The sequence below is a fragment of the Talpa occidentalis genome, unplaced genomic scaffold, assembly GCF_014898055.3.
Source record: "Talpa occidentalis isolate TD23 unplaced genomic scaffold, MPIMG_talOcc4v2.1 talOcc4.15, whole genome shotgun sequence".
In the NCBI taxonomy this organism is placed as follows: domain Eukaryota; kingdom Metazoa; phylum Chordata; class Mammalia; order Eulipotyphla; family Talpidae; genus Talpa; species Talpa occidentalis.
The window spans coordinates 27,433,390-27,444,591 of NW_023601543.1; positions in this window are offsets into that span (position 1 = coordinate 27,433,390).

The window sequence follows — 11,202 nt, forward strand, 5'->3', positions numbered from 1 at the left end:
TCTGTAGATATAAAATTGATTTTTGTGTAACTCTTTAGAAACTGTTAAACTCAATTAAATATATTTTTAACAATTTGTAGATACTTTTGAATATTCTCTCTCTAAAACCATCTTATTTGTAACTAAAGAGAGTTTGCGTCTTCCTTTATAATTGTTTCTATTTTAAAATTTATGTTTCTTGTCTTTTTTTTTAACTAATTAAGGTTTCCATTACAATGTTGAATAGAAGTGGTAATAGTGATCATCTTTGTCTTGATTCTGACCTTAGGGGAAGAGTTCAATATCATATGATGCCACCCTTTAAAAATTCCACTTTATTAGCTTAGTTTCTATTCCTAGTTTGCTGTGTGTGTTTATAAAATCATTAATAAGTGTTGAATTTTATCAAATTCTCTTCCTACATCTATTGGCAATTTTTCCCTTTATTCAGCTAATAACAAATCACATTGGTTGACTTTCAAATATTTAAGATTCAAGATTCCAACAATAGGTGTTCATTAATGTTAGTGTTCTCTTCTTTCTGGATGTTCACTTAGATTACATTTCTCAGTCTACCTTATAGTGATTTGTGGCTGTAAAACTGAGTTCTGGCCAATGGAATGTGAGCAGAAGTGATATACCTAAAAACCTCCTACATTTGCTACTGCCACCTGAATGTAGAGGTTTTGTGTCTATAGCAACTCAAACTGCTATAACAATTCATCATGAACTGCATGGCTTAAACAGCAGAAATTTAATTCTAGTAGTCTGGAGGCTGAGAAGTCCAAGATCAAGGTGGCAGCCAATTCAGTTCCTGGCGAGGACCCTCGTCCTCCTTTGCAGATTCCTTGCTGTATCCACTCATGGTGGAGAGAGAGAGATCGAGATCATCTGTCTCACATTTCCTATTACAAGGTCACCACCCTGTTCGTCAGAGGACCACTCTCATGATCTAGTTACCTCCCAAAGGCCCTATGTCCAAATACCGTTAATTACATGAGGAATTAGGGCTTCAAATAACAATTCTGAGGCAACACATGTATTCAGTCCATAGCAACTAGTAAGGCCTGGAGGAGACGGAGCCAAAGAATGAAGGCACCTGGATCCCGAGTAATTATGGAGCATAGTCCTCCTGTTTACCATTTTGGTATTGGACATCAATAAGAAATAGAATTTTTTAGGGGCCTCCCTGGTGGTGCCAGGGCCCTGCAGCACGAATTCAATCCCCGGCCAGGGAGGTGACCCACATGGTGCAGCAGACCTCTCCTGTAGTGCCCGCTGCTCCCCTCAGCAGTGTGTTTCAGTCAGTCTGCCTGTTCTGCTCCCCACTCTGTCTCTGGTGGGTCATCTTATCCCCCCACAGCTCTAGCCTGTACTCCAGTTCTTGTATACATAAATAGATCTTTGAAAGGAAAAAGGAGAGAGGGTAAAAAAAAAAAGAAATAGAATTTTTAAAAAGATTTATTTATTTATTATGCAAATATTTATTTATTTATTTATGCATACAAGAACTGGGGTACAGGCAAGATGTGCAGGGGGTGAGAGGATTCACCAGAGACAGAGCGGGGAGCAGAACAGGCAGACTGACTGAAATACACTGCTGAGGGGAGCAGCGGGTGAGTCAGGAGAGGTCTGCTGTGCCATGTGGGTAGCTCCCTGGTCAAACTCATGCTTCAGAGGATGCGGATAGCTTCACAGTGCTGTGCTTAACCCTTTGCGCCACGAGGGAGGCCCAGAAATAGAATTTTTTAAAGCTACTGTGGTTAAGGAGTTTGTATATTACTTACCCAAATGAATATACTGGCTAACCAAGGAATTTCTTTGGAAGGCTCATGGAAGGAAAAAACAAAACAACCAGGCCACAGAAATAAGGGATCTTCTGGGATCTAGAGAGATGAACTTTTTTTAAGTTTTAAAATTTAAAAAATTTTTACTCCAGTTACATTGGCTTGTAATGTAAGGTTCAGGTGTCCAATATCATAATTTGACATTTATATACACTACAGTGTGCTCACCACCCAAAGTCTAGTTTCCGTACAATTGACACACCTTTACCATTTTTTCCCCCACCTCCACCACCCTCTGGCAACCACCAGTCTGTTATCTGTATCTGAGTTTTGTTGTTTATTTTATCACAATAAGTCTTAATTTTTAATCAAAGTAATACATGCATATGTAGTTTTAAAAATATTGAATAATAAAAAGCATAAAATGAAAACTAGTAAGTCCCTGTCCATCTTCCTCAACTCTCAGTTCCCCAAACCAGAGACAAAAACTTACATATATGTCTGTTTAGTGGTTACCTCCATTTGTCTAAATAATATGCTTTTATTATTATTTCTTGACATAACATAAGGCATTTTTGACCATTCATATGGTTATATCACTATTTTTTAAAAGATTTATTAATTTATGCATACAAGAGCTGGACCACAGGCCAGAGATGCAGGGGGTAAGTGAATTCACCAGAGACAGAGTGAGGAACAGAACAGGCAGACTGACTGAAATACACTGCTGAGGGGAGCAGCAGGCGCGACAGGAGAGCTCTGCTGCGCCATGTGAGTTTCTCCCTGGCTGGGGATTGAACTCATGCTGCAATGACTACAGACAACTTCATATGTTGTGTCTTAACCTCTACTCCACCAGGGAGGCCCTCATTTGATTATTTTTTATAGATTCTAGCCTTCTCATGAAATTTTCCATGTTGTCCTTCATTTCCTTGAATATTCACAGTCCATGTCATATAACTGCAATGACTGCATTGCTATGAATTGCTTGTGTTTTTTTTAATTCTTCTTATACTTGTTTCTTGGTATATCAGTTAATTTTTTACTGACTGCCAGACTTTGTGCCTGAAAAGGTATATAGGTTCTCAATGATTATATGTCCTCCAAAAAGAAATTACTCTATATTTTGCAAGGCAGTGGAAGGACAAACTGCCCTGTTCCAATTAGTCACTGAGCTGACTTGAGGCTGGTATGCAGTGTTTGCTAGATGTGGCCCATCTCTAATTTGCCCTATTCTTAGGACACAATTTCTAAGGGTCACAAGTGGAAGTCAGAGGGTGGCTGCATCTTAGGGACCTTGTTCTTTGAGAAGTTCTGAATCCCAGTCATTGTCTCCGTGGCTCTGTGAATAGTGCCCATACTCCTTTCTACCTTTAGGCCACTCTGCTTGGCTTCTAATTTCTTGTCTCATGCAACTTTATTGGCAATTTTCTGAAAAAGAAAAATCAGTGCTGAGTGTTAAGCTCAATTTTCTGGGTTTCTTTTCTATCCAGAGTGTGGCCTTCTAGCTGGCCTTGGCAGAACTTTAATTCCAGTTTTAAAAATAACTTGTTATTGAGAATTGATTTATCACAATACATGGGGCTTAGGCACGCAGCGTTATGATTTAACACCTGTATGACATGATCATCACCAAAAATCTAGTTTTTTTCCACCACCATACAATTGGCCTCCATTACCTCTTTCCTCCACTCCCCATTCACCTTCTCCTCTGGTAACCTCCAATCTTTTCTCTGTATATAAAATTTCCTTTTGTTTTCTTAAATTTCAATGCTTGTCCCTCTCATTCTTTTTTTTTTTTTTAAAGATTTATGTATTTATTTTTACAAACACTGGGTACAGGCAGAAGCGCGGGAGGGTGAGAGAATTCACAAGAGCCAGAGCAGACAGAAGGACCGAAGTACACTGCTGAGGGGAGCAGCGGGTGGCAGGAGAGGTCTGCGCGCCATGTGGGACCCTCCTCCGGTGGCCGGGGAGCAGCTGGGGATCAAACCGGCGCTGCAGAGGCTGCGGGCAGCTTCGCAACCCAGTGCTCAACCGCTGCGCCACCAGGGAGGCCCATTGTCCCTCTCATTCTTGCGATATTACCTAAAAATCTGTTGCTTCGCTACCCTTAGAGGGCTTGTAACCCTCTACCCAGGGTCAAGGTCAAGGATTGACAAATATAAGGGGGTGGGAACCGACATGCAAGAAGGTAGACTTATCTTGACAAGTTTTCCTTCTTTCTGAGATGCCACCTCTCCAGTCTTGGCTCTTGATGTGTTCAAGAAGCATTTTCATTGTTTGGCAACTTTTTTACTAATTTTTGCTAGTTGTTCTCAAAACAGCATTGATCTGCTACCTGTTACTCTATTTGAATCAGAAGTCCCTGGTATATTATGATTTTTAAATAAGAATTGGACCTTCAAGAATTTTCCTCTATATTTATTTCATTTACGCTTATTGCTGAGTTAGAAACTAGATGTTTGAAACACATTAGATGCATAATGTTTAGGGATGATGACAATGTGACGGTATGTATACCAATCAGAGTACAGGGCAGGAAGTAGAAGTCACTCCAAGAAGTTTAAACAAGAATGGATGCCCCTTATTTCTTTATTTACAAAAATGGAATTATACAAACTGTTTCATTAAATATACCATACTGTGGTATACGTTCAGGCTAATACATAGCCGTTTTTTTCTTTTTAAAGATTTATTTATTTATGCATACAAGAACTGGGGTATAGGCCAGAGGTGCGGGGGGTGAGAGGATTCACCAGAGACAGAGTGGGAAACAGAACAGGCAGACTGACTGAAATAAACTACTGAGGGGAGCAGCAAGTGAGACAGGAGAGGTTGGCTGCGCCATGTGGGTAGCTCCCTGGCCAGCCGGGGGATCGAACTCATGCTGCAGAGGCTGAGGATTACTTCATAGTGCTGTGGTTAACCCCTTGCTCCACCAGGGAGGTTCCACAGCCCCTTTTTCTAGCTTAATCTATAATAGTTTGTATTCCTATAATATACTGTAATGAATTTAAACATTTCCCTATTGATGGCCATTCACATTTTCTCCAGGGCTTTTTGTTTGCCACTAAAGATAACATTGCAATAATTGCTTCCATGATAATGAGCCCTGGTATTTTCATTTCTGTGCAATAGAATTTTCTAAGTGAGTTTGCTGGGTCAAAGTTTATACATATTTAACAAATATAATAGATGCAGTTAGATTACATTCCTAGAAGTTCATAACAATCTACAGGAAACAATTGAAAACAGAGAATTGAAGCAAATAACCCAATTACAAAATGGGCATGAGAGTGAAACAGGTACTTCTCCAAAGAGAATATGGCACACAAGAAAATGCTCATCAGGGAAATGCAAATCAAAACAGTTAGATACCACTGCACACCTATGAAAATGGGCCCATTTCAAAAAGACCAGAAACAAGTGCTATTGAGGAAGTAAAGAAAAAGGAACCCTCATATACTGTTTTTTTTAAATTTATTTATTTTTATTTATACAAGCACTGGCTACAGTCAGAATTGCGGGAGGGTGAGAGAATTCACCAGAGCCAGAGTGGGGAGCAGAGGAGGCAGACGGACCAAAGTATACTGCTGAGGGGAGTAGCGGGCAGCAGAAGAGGTCTGCGAGCCATGTGGGATCCTCCTCCGGTGGCCAGGGAGCAGCCGGGGATCGAACCGGCGCTACAGAGGCTGCGGGCAGCTTCGCAACCCAGCCCTCAACCGCTGTGCCACCAGGGAGGCCCCTCTTATACTGTTTTTGGTAATGTAGACTGGACCAGCCCCCACAGAAAGCAGTATGAATGTTTCTTAAAAGATTAAAATGGATCTGACATATAACCCAGCAATTCCACTCCTAGGTGTCTACCTGAAGAACACAAATACACTAATTCAAAGGGAAACTTGAATGCCCATGTTCACTGCAACACTTTATTTTATTTACGGATACAAGAATTGGGGTGTTAGTCACAGGTACAGGGGCTGAGATGATTCGCCAGAGACAGAGTGGGGAGCAGAACAGGCAGACTGACTGAAATACACTGCTGAGGGAGCAGCGGGCAAGACAGGAGAGGTCTGCTGTGCCATGTGGGTTAGCTCCCTGGCCGGGGATGGAACTCATGCTACAGTGACTAGCAATAGCTTGATACCTTCATACCTTAATAGCTCTCTGAGACTTAGCCCCTATGCCACCAGAGGGCCCCCCCACTGCAGCACTTATTAACAATAACGCAGCTATGGAAACAACCTAAGTGCCCAAATATAGATGAGTGGATCAGAAAGATATGGTTTATATACATAATGGAGGTATATAGTGGTATATAAATATATATAAATAGCTACTACTAGCTATCAAAGAAGATAAATTCTTGCTATTTGTGGAAACATGAATGGAGCTGGAGGGGATAATGCTAAGTGAAACATTAGAAGGAAAAAACATACCAGATGGTGTCACCTATATGTGGAGTACAGTGAAGCAAACAAAGGGTCAGATAAAGCCACACTAAGAACTAACCCAAGAAAGCTGACTATAAAACCAAATCTACTAGACCAGGAGGGTCAAGGGTACCAACAAGGTGGGGAGGGAGCCCAGTGGACTACGGTTGTGGACTATGAGTATTTTGGTGGTGGGTGTGGTGTGACAACAACAACTAGACTGAGGTCACATGGTTTGGAAAGGGGGAGCTGGAGTTTGAAGACAGATTGGTTTGACTCCTAGTCCAGGGCCCTTGGTGAGCACACATATGTTATTGTATCAATTTTTTAAAAAATTTTCCAAAATTTCATATATAGTTTGACTATAACTTTAGAATCATGCAGTATGCATTGAAAACAAAACAAAATATTTTTCTGGCTAGTACTCTTCTGAATTATCTAAAATATTTTCCAACAGTCATGCAACACTTTTATTATTTTTTTTTTTTTGAGTTGAGAGTTAGAATAGTTGTATAATCGTGACATCCTGTGGCTATGTGCCGTCACTGCAGTCTCAGCTTTCACTTCAGTTTGGGAGTTCACTGCTAGAGGGCAGCACTGAGCTCTAGTCTGGTTAAGTATTTCTGGGCTGAACAAGGTAGAACGCTGGGTCAGGGTTCCACCCCTCCCTTCAAAACTGGAGGAAAACAAACCCCTGCATAATGAAATAAAGAAATGGGTATGCAGGTCAATAGATAAATAAACGAAATAGCCTTCAAACAGCTTCTTTGTATGCAGAAGAGAAACTCTCTCCCTCTGGAGGGCAGCAGCCTCCCTCCCTGCCCATGATCTGTACCCTGCAGGGTCTTCTCCTCACTGACCCCACCTCAGTGGAGGCCGCTCTTCTCCAGGCCGCCTGCCTGCAACCATGCAGGCCTCTCTCAGCTCTTCCTGCCCGCTTGTGTCTATGCAAGTTTCCTTTATTGTTCTGTCCCTTTCCCTAATAAACCTGCCCTTTAAATATAACTAATGTCTCTGTCTCGTGGAGAAACTCGCCTGGGAATCTCACCGCGTGTTGCTGGAATGGGAGCTCTGGTGAAACCTTTCCCAGAGTGAACCCAAGGACCCCGCACTCCAAACCCACAGACTCCAAAAAACGACAACAGCTTCATTGATTGCGTCTTAACCCTTTGCGCCACGAGGGAGGTCCCTAATGTGCTTTCTTGTAGTTTTTTTTCCAGCTCTCACACACCTCCATGTCCCCCAGGTTCTCACATGACTGCAAGGAACTACCTGTCCAATTCTTGTTCTAAATGACTAGCTAGGAATGTACCATTCTGGACCTAATTTTCTAATCCATGCCTCAGCCTTGCAGAGGTATTCATCTGGTGCCTCAGTGTCAAGAGGAATACATATAGATCGCAGGCTGCTGTCATAGAAAGCCTTTACCACTTTCCCATGATATATATAAATATGGGTTCCCTGGAATAATTAGTGTTAAAAAAGTATTACATATTCAGGGACTGTTTTTGTCTTTGCAACTGAGGTTAAGAGGGGGACAAGAGAGACATGTGTCTAGCTTCATAGTCAGTCTTGTAGGATGGAGGCGAATATGTGAAATTTTGGATCCTTTCATTCCCTGACTTCTTAGGAAATTAAAATCATCCAGAGATAAATGAATTCTGTAAATTGTTCAGCTTTGATACTGGAAATGTAAAATGGGAACTGATATGTTTTTAAAGAAACCAGTAGAATCCCATGAACATTCTAGTGCTGTAGGCCATTAACACCCCCCAAGGGACAGTATTTGATCAGACAGAGTAGCTGATCTTTCTGATGCAGTGGTTTTAAAAGTACTGCAGGGCCTCCCTGGCGATGCAAGGGGTTAAGACACAACCTATGAAGCTATCCGCGGCCACTGCAATACAAGTTTGATCCCCAGCCAGGGAGCTACCCACATGGTGCAGCAGACCTCTCCTGTCTCGCCCGCTGCTCCTCTCAGCACTGTATTTCAGTCAATCTGCCTGTTCTGCTCCCCACTCTGTCTCTGATGAATCCTCTTACCCCCAAAACCTCTGGCCTGTACCCTAGTTCTTGTATGCATAAATAAATAAATCTTTTTTTTTTTTAAATAATAAAAGTACTGCAGAAATGACCCCTAAGATTGTATTGGGGGTGGATTTGGAGATTTTGTATACTTTTAGACTCACTAGGAGCCCCAATGATTTTGAATTTTTGTTCAAAAACAGACAATAATTACCCTGTCACAGAAGTCATGAGAGATCCAATAAGCATTTTTAAGCCTCTGGATAATTCAGTGGACCCACCTTACAATTAACCTGGTTAATTGCCTTGACTCTATAGTTAGACCACTTAATTTCACAATCTGGATTCAACACATGCTATTGAATAGCTGTGTGCCCTTGGGCAAGTTATTTGACCTCTCTTTACTTTAGTTTCCTCAACTGTAAAATGTGTATGATAATAATACCAAACCTATAGGGCTGTTGGGATGATTCAATAACAACATATGTGAAGCTCATCATGCAGTGTCTAGTACATAGTGAATCCTCAATAACTTTTGCCTATTATTATCAACATAGAGGTAGGGGCTTGTGGAATTTTTAATAAAAATATCACTTTAGAAGTTTTATTGACATGCTAATTTATAGCTACTCCTACCTATCATTGAGGTATTGAATATCTGATAGGGGTCATGCATAGCACCAGGCACTAGTAGGTAGAGGACCCTCACTTGCACAAATATTTCAATTAGATCACCCAAAATTCTGCAATTAAGGATTGTTTCCAGCAACCTTGGGGGATTGGCACATGGGATATATTAGTGGAATGTAGCAAGGATGAACATGGACTTTATTGGAGTCAAATGCCCTTGGTTTTGCATTTTTTTTTCCTAATCAAAATTTGTTTGTTTTACTGTTATGATTGTTATACTTTAATTTTTGATATATATTTATTTGATATATATATTTATTACATCATCCTTCATTTTTGTACAAGGTATGATTTCCCGTGAAATTCCCATCACCAATTCACCCATGCACCATCACTGTAGTCCCTTGTGTTCTTGCCATCCCTGTCCTGATCTTTCTCCCTCCTCCTCCCCTACAGAATGTCTCTGGTCTGTGAGTGCCTGTTGATTTTCATTTTTACTTTATTATAGTTATTTTTTTCCTGATCCCTTATTTGTTTCCTCTACATTCCTCCTATAAGTGAAACCATCCGATATTTTTCTTTTTCTTTCTGGCTTATTTCGCTGAGCATAATCCCTTCCAGCTCCATCCATGTTGCTGTGAATGGCATGAGTTTATCCTTTTTGGTTGCTGAGTAATATTCCATTACGTATATATACCACATCTTCTTGATCCAGTCATCTTTTTTTGGGAAATGCCCTTGATTTTGAATTCTAACTCTGCCACCTAGTAGAATCAGTCTATCTGGTTTAAATTCTGACTCTACTGGCTATATGACTTTTGGTGAGTTACTTAACCTCTCTGTACTTCTGGGGTTCAAGGAGTATCTATTTCTTGGGACTTCTGTGTGGATTAAGGAAGATAGGTTTCCAAAAAATTCCTGTATATCATTAAGACTCAGAAACATTATTATTTCCTAATTTATCTGAGTTTTGGTTTCCTAATTTACAAAATGGGAGAATAATGTCTACCTTCATGTTTGTTGTGAATATAAACTGAGTTCATGTACATGTGTAAATGCCTACCATACTCAAAGCAAAGACAGATAATGATGACTGTTGGCAAGCACATAAAGGAACAAGAACCCCCATCTATTGTTGATGGGAATGTATTAAAAAAATGGTGTAGTCACTTTGGAAAACAATTTGGCAGTTCCTCAAAAAGTTAAGCAGAGTTATCATATGTCTCAGTAATTCCACAGCTAGGTATATGCCCAAGGGAACTGAAAACATGTCTACGCAAAGACTTCTACCCAATGCTCCTAGAAGCGTTATTCATCATAGCTCAAAATGGAAACCATTGCTAAATGAACAGAACATATATCTGATAACATGCAGTTTTATTCATCCACTGGAAGGAATGAAGTACTGATACATGTTACATACATGTTACAGCATGAATCTTGACAACATTCTGTTAAGTGAAAGAAGCCAGGCACAGATTGCTACATACTGTATGTTCTTGTTTATATGAAATGCCAGAATAGGGAAATTCAGAAAACCAGAAAGTAGATTAGTTGGTTGACAGGGGTCAGAAGGAGGGGGAGCATGGGAATGACTGCTATATGGGTATGGGATTTCTTTGTAGGTGTAATAAAAATGTTCCAGAATTGAATACTGATAATCATCATATGACATTGTGAATATAGTAAAAATTACCAAATTGAATACTGTAAAAGAACACATTTTATGGTACATGAATTATGTCTCAATAAAGCTATCGTTTAGCAGCGTCTACCATATAGTGGCCTTCATTTCACAGAAGTAATTTTTGGCCGCCAGCACTTCAGCCTTTACTTTAGGATTCCAGAATAGGGCCCCCGAATGAATGGTGCCCATGACAGAGGGGGCTGATAAGGGGTAAGGGATAGATGTAAAATACAGAGGGCATGGGAGGGAACTTAGTGATGGTGGGGTCTCTTCTGTTAAGAAAGGCTGTGGAGGCACTTAAGGAGAATAGAAGAAAGAAACAAACTTAACCTACTTTGAATTTTGTATGCAGCCAGTCTGCATCATCATTCATATTTGGGCTAGGATTACAGCTAATGAATGTTCTGGCATTTAAAGCTGTCCTGGAGAAAGAGCGATGTGTGGCTATTAGACAGAAGGGAAAAAAGAAAAACACAGAGGTAAAGTCAGAGGGTATATGAGCCTGACTTTGAAAGGTAGAAGAAGGCAGTCATTCGGGAGGATGCATTTATCCAGAGGACTTTAATTGTTTGTTAATCTCCGGGTCAATCATTTAGGTCAGCATTAACTGCTACAGGTAGGATCAATTTAACGGATTAGAAATGTCTCTTTAAATCCA